Source organism: Orycteropus afer, unplaced genomic scaffold (assembly GCF_000298275.1).
Source record: "Orycteropus afer afer isolate SDZICR_OR568_19922 unplaced genomic scaffold, OryAfe1.0 scaffold00421, whole genome shotgun sequence".
NCBI classification, from domain to species: domain Eukaryota; kingdom Metazoa; phylum Chordata; class Mammalia; order Tubulidentata; family Orycteropodidae; genus Orycteropus; species Orycteropus afer.
In genome coordinates, this window is record NW_006922008.1 from 1,791,000 (window position 1) to 1,797,871 (window position 6,872).

Below are 6,872 nucleotides of genomic sequence, written 5' to 3' on the forward strand. Positions count from 1 at the left end.
GAAGTCTTTGACAACTTCAGTCTTTTCTCCATTTATCATGATGCTGCTTATTGGCCGAGTTGTGAGGATTTTTGTTTTCTTTATGTAGTGGTGTAATCCATACTGTAGACTATAGTCTTTAATCTTCATCAGTAAGTGCTTCATGTCATCCTCACTTTCAGCAAGCAAAGTTGTGTTGTCTACGTTTTGCAGGCTGTTAATAAGCCTTCCTCCAATCCTGATGACACGTCCTTCTTCATATAGTTCAGATTCTCAGATTATTTGCTCAGCATACAGATTGAATAAGTATGGTGAAAGGATACAACCCTGACACACTCCTTTCCTAATTTTGAACCATGCAGTATCTCCTCGTTCTGTTTGAATGACAGCATCCTTGTCTATGTACAGATTCCTCATGAGTACAATTACATGTTCTGGAATTCCCATTCTTCTCAATGTTATCCATAATTTGTTATGATCCACACAATTGAATGCCTTTGCATAGTCAATAAAACACAAGCAAACATCTTTCTGGTATTCTTTGCTTTCAGCCAGGATCTATCTGACATTAGCTATGATATCCCTCACTCCATGTCCCCTTCTGAATCCAGCTTGCATTTCTGGAACTTCTCTGTCCGTATACTGCTGCAACTGTTTTTGAATTATCTTCAGTAAGATTTTACTTGTGTGTGATATCAATGATATTGTCCAATGATTTCCACATTCTGTGGGATCACCTTTCTTTGTAAAAGGTACAAATATGGATCTCTTCCAGTCAGTTGTCCAGGTAGCTGTCTTCCAAATCTCTTGGCATAAATGAGTCAGCACTTCCAGAACTGCACCTCTTTGTTGGAACATTTCAATGAGTAGTTTGTCAATTTCTGAAGCTTTGTTTTTCACCTATTCCTTCAGTACAGCTTGTACTTCTTCCTTTAATACCATTGTTTTTTGATCATATGCTGCCTACTGAAATGGCTGAACATCAATCTATTCTCTTAGGTGCTGTGATCTATGTATTTCTTCTATCTCTTTTTGATGCTTCCTGCATTGTTCAAAATTTTGCCCATAGAATCCTTCAATATTGCAACTCAAGGTTTGACTTTTTTCTTCAGTTCTTTCAGCTTGAGAAATGCTGAGCATATTCTTCCTTTTTGATTTTCCAACTCCAAGCGTTTGCACATTTTATTATAATGCTTTGCTTTGTCTTCCGGACCTGCCCTTTGAAATCTTCAGCTTTTTTACATCATCATTTCTTCCATTCACTTCAGCTTCTCTGCATTCAAGAGCAAGTTTCTGAGTCTCTTCTGACATTCATTTTGTCCTTCTCTTCCTTTCCTGTCTTTTTGATGACCTTTTGCTTTCTTTGTGTGTGATGTCCTTGATGCTATCCCACAACACATCTGGTCTTTGGTCACTGGTGTACAATGCATCAAATCTATTCTTCAGATCATCCCTAAATCAATATTTTGGCTCTTGTGGAGTTGTTTCAATTTGCTTCAGCTTCAATTTAAACTTGCAAATGAGTAATTGATAGTCTGTTACACAGTCTGCCCTAGCCCTGTTCTGATTGATGATATTGAGATTTTCAATCATCTCTTTCCACAGGTGTAGTTGATTTGATTCCTGTGTATTCTATCTGGTGAGGTCCACATGTATATTTTCCTTTTTCATTGTTTAAATAAGATATTTATAATGAATAAATTGTTGGTCATGTGAAATACTATCAAACAATGTCTGGCATAATTTCTATCACCAAGGTCATAGTTTCCAACTACCAGTCATTCTGCTTCTTCTTCTTTTTTTTCCCCCCAACTTTTGCATTCTAATCACCAGTATTTACCAATGCATCTTGATTGCATGTTTTGCCGGTTTCAGGTGCAGAAGTTTGTAAAAATCTTAATTTCCTCATCTTTGGTTTTAGTGGTTGGTGTGTATATTTGAATGATAATAATATTAATTGGTATTCCTTCTGGGGATATGGATATTATCCTATTATTGACAACATTATACTTCAAAATAGATCTTGAAATGTTCTTTTTGACAATGAATGTGACACCATGCCTCTTTAAATTTGTCATTCCTGACATAAAAGATCATAAGATTGTCTGATTTAGAATGGCCATACCAGTTCATTTCAGCTTACTAACACTGAGGATATCAATCCTTCTGTATTCCATTTCATTTTTGACAACTTCCAATTTTCTTAGATTTATTCTCTTGTACATTCCATGTTCTGATTATTAGTGGGTGTAGGCAGCTGTTTCATCTCATTTTGAGTTGTGCCACATCAGCAAATGAAGGTCCCAAAAGCTTTACTCCATCCACACTGTTAAGTTCAACCCTATGTTGAGGAGGCAGCCCTTCTCCAGTCATATTTTGGGTGCCTTCCAACCTGAGGGGCTCGTCTTCTGGCACTATATCAGACAATGTTTCCTCGATGTTCATAAAGTTTTTAATGGCCAATTTTTCCAGAAGTGGATCTGGTAATGTCCTTCTTCCCAGTCTCTTCATGTGGAAACACCACTGAAATCTGTCTGCCATGGGTGACCCTGCTAGTATTTGAAATACTGGTGGCATAGCTTCCAGCATAACAGTAACACACAAGCCACCCCAGTATGACAAACTAACAGATGAATGGTGGAGTCAGGGACTACATGTAGTCATAAGACCTGGGCATAAGTGTTTATAAAACTTCCCTGAGAGTCTAATGTGCATCCCAGTTGCGAACCATAGGTTTAAGAAAAACACACAGAATCATTATCTTAGCTTTGGAGGAATCTCATGAGGTCCTTTTATTTAGTACTCTGTTTCCACCAAGGTAAGGTAGCATTGTTTCCATTTCACAGATGAGTGAGGAAGTTGAGCCCCAGACAGCTGAAGTGAGGTGCCTTTCAGGGGCCAGAATGTCAGGCCTGGAGTGGAGACTAGATGCTGGTTCCCAATGCAGGACTCTTTCATTGTTACTATCCTTCCACAGCATAACCTTGGACATGAGCCTCCACGTTCTCTTGTATCTTTCTGGGTATCTCTGGCTACTCACCTGTTCTTGCTTTTTCCTTCCATATCTCCTAGACAATCTTGGTTATAAGTCGTGGTTTCCAAAGACTCCATAACTAAGGAATGCTGGAAGGTATGGAGAAAAGGTACAGACAGGGACAGTTATCAAAGTGAGGATGGGGCTTTTCACCCCTGTCAGACTCTAGCTGCTGTCAAGTCAGACAGTCGTTGACTCATGGGGACCCCAAGCACAATGGAACAAAATGCACAAATCAAATCAAACCAGACCCACTGCCATCAATTTTGACTCATAGAGACCCTATAGGACAGAGTGGAACTGTCCTATAGGGTTTCCAGGGCTATAAATCTTTATGGAAGCAGACTGCCCTTTCTCCCATGAAGCGGCTCATGGGTTCGAACCACTGACCTTTTGGTTAGCAGCAGTACTTTCCTGTACAAACCCCATAATGGGTTGTGAATCAGACCATAGTGACCAATACTGTTTTAATTGGCTAATTCTTGAAAATAGAATGATGATAATCCTAAAACATGGCCTATTTCTCATTGTCATCCCATTACGGATTGAATTTTGTTCCCCACAAAAGATATATGTTGATGTCTAACCTGTGAACATGACCTTGTTCAGGAGGAGTTTTTCTTTCCAGATGTTATCAGTTTTGTTAAAGAAATCATGGGTTAGGGTTGGGGATGGTAAATGGGGAGTGAAACTAAATGTGCACATAATGTTAAATGTAAGACAAACTCTGCTCTGTAAACCTGCACCTAAAACACAATTTAAAAACAAAACAACAACAACAACAAAAAGTGATGAAAAGGAAAAAAGAAAAAAAAGAAATCATGACAGAGTAGAGTGGGTCCTAACCTTAATCTGCTTTTAGTGGTGTTTTAAAAAATTGAAGGACACACAGGGAAACAGTAACACACAGAGGGAAGACTATAAGCCAAGGAATGCCAATATATGCCTGGGGTTACCAGAAACTGAAGGAGACAAGGAAGATCTTTCTCTAGAGCCAATAGAGAAAAAGCATGGTCCTACTGATACCTTGACTTTGGGCTCCTAGCCTCCAGAAACATGAGAATAAATTTCTGTTGCTTAAAGCCACCCTCTTTGTGCCATTTTGTATGGCAGCCCTAGGAAGCTAGGGCACATCCTTGGGATGCATGAACAAGCGGCTGTGATGTGTTGTGGATGCTGCAGTGCTCAACAAGGGCTTGGGGAAGCTTCTCTGCTCTCAGAGCCCTGCATCTCTCCTCCTCGGGTGCAGTGGCTGTGGTCTGCTCAACTGGTCCTTCATGGGGCTGGGAGGAGAAGTTCCCTCTGAGTGAACCCCCTGGGTGCTCTGTTCTGGATCCACTAAACTGGACCTCTCCTCCTGACTGTGAGCAGCGCCACTTTACAAACCCAGGCTTTTCACGAAAGCTACGCCCCAGGGATGTGTTTTTATCCTGCAGCCATAAAGTGGGATCAGGAAGAATTTACAGTCCAGGCTATAAAGTAATAAGCACACAGAGTCCATTTCGTTGGGTTCAGGTGGAGGTGAGCGAGGAGTTCAGAAGTTCAGGACCTCCAGACATTTCCTGGGTGGCTGATAACCCTCCAGTGGCTGGCAACCAGCTGGTGCCTCAGCCCCAGATGCTTCTCCAGGTCTGAATGAGGGGGCTGATCTTGGTGGTTCTCTGCTTGGACTGATGAACCCTTGGGTTTCAGATCATTCCTCCAAGATAGGGCACTGGAGATGCCAACTTCTTGGTTCTCACCTATATCCCACCTGAGGAAGTGGTCTTCTCTGGTGCTTGCCTCCTTTGGAGCAGGTAAAGGGAGGGCAGAACATAGCCAGAGGAGTCAGCTGAGCACTGCCACATGGAGTCCTACAGGTCTGGTTTCCTGTCCTGGCTGGGTGAACTTAGGCAAGTGTCTGGGCCTGTTTTCTCATCTGTTCATGGGAAGGACAATACCTCCTTGTAGCTGAGATCATTGCCAGGCACATGGTGGATGCATAATGAAGGTGGTGCTCTTGTCTTTCCTTGGGCTCCCTGGATGATGCAAATAGTTAAGTTCTGACTACTGACCAAAAGTTTGAACTCACTCATCAGTGCCTTGGGAGAAAGATCTGGTAATCTGCTTCCAAAAGATCACAGCCTTGAAAAATCCACTGGTGCACAGTTCTGTGCTGCAACGATGGGGTTGCCATGAATAGGAATCAACTCAACAACAATAGGTTTTGCTTTTTCTCTTTCCTTGTCCATATTTTTCTCTGTCTTGCAGGGTTCTCCACCTTCTTAGTACTTGGATAGACTTGAGGGGGCTTGGAATCATCCTGACCTGGGAGCAGTAGAAGCTGGAGCTCTGGCCTCTAGAGCCCAAAAAACTGGGTCAAGGTCCAGTGTGGATACTTTTTAGCTCTGTGACTTCAGGAAAGTTGCTTAAGTTCTCTGAATGGCAGTTTCTGCCTCCACAGAAGGCAGATTTTGATATCATTATCTTGAGGTTATTCAGGAGACCATCAATAAATACATTTATTGATGGGGATACAGAGGCCCAGAGAGAGGAATGAACTTGTCCAAGGTCACCCTACTAGGATCCCAGTCTGAAGAAGCAAGGTGCTTTTCTCCACTGTCCTAACTGTGATCACTCATATTTTAAAGGATAGAACTGCATGTCAATGACAAGACTGATTTGGTGGGGTGATTAGAAAAAGTGATCACTCACAAAAACCTCGGTATTCAAACCTCTACAACCATGGGTGTCCAGCAGTATTATTGTGATATTCTAGGGCTAGGGGGTCCTAGTCCTACATGGGCGATGGGCTCAGGTAGAGCAGGAATCGAGAGGCTGGCCCAGGACAGCGAAACACTCTGTTGTACATAAGGTCGCTATGAATTGGAGATGACTTGACAGCACCTAATAACAACAACAGGGGGGTCTTGAGTGGTGCAAACAGTTAATGTGCTTGGCTACTAACTGAAAGGTTGGAAGTTCAGTCCACCCAGAGGGACCTTGGAAGAAAAACCTTCCAAAAAAGCAGCCATTGAAAACCCTATGGAGCACAGCTCTTCTCTGACACACATGGGGTTGCCATGAGTCAGAGTCCACTCAATGAAACTCCCTCCTTTCTAGGAAAGTGGACAGCAAAGGATGGCTAGAGGGCCAAATCCAGCCCTTTACCTGTTCTTGCAAATAAATTGTATTGGAACACAGCCATACCCATTTATTTATGTATTGTGTCTGACTGCTTTTGTTCTGTAATGGCAGAGTTAAATAGTTGCTACAGAGACCACACAGTCAGAAAAACCAAAAGTATTTACTATTTGGCTCTTTACAGAAACTGTTTGGGACACCTGCCCTAGAAGTGGGGGATCTGAGGCTGGGATCTGTGCTGGAATCCACTGCCCACCCCTTCATTTTACAAATGAGGAAGTGGAGGGTCAGTGCACTGAGAGGAAGAGACTGGTTAGAAGCCCCATGACCCAGGGACACTTCTCAGTGTTTAGGTAGAATGTGATTAGCTCAGCATCATTGTCTCCCAGGGGTCACCACAGAGAGAGGGGGTTACGTGATGGTGGTGGTGGTGGTGGTGGTGGAGGAAATGTTCTGCCAGTTTCAACAGCTGACTCTCCCACATGAAATGCTTTGTAGTTGACAAAAAACAAAACAAAATAAAAAACCCTAGAAAACAAAACAGCCCCAAATCACCAGTTGCTGTCAAGTTGACTCTGATTCATGATGATCCCATGAGTCAGAGAAGACATGTGCTCCGTAGGGTTTTCAGTGGCTAATCTTTGAGCAGTAGATTTCCAGGTCTTTCTTCCAAGGTACTTCTGGGTGAATTCGAACAAACTTTTCAGTAAGCAGCTGAGCATGTTAACTGTTTCCA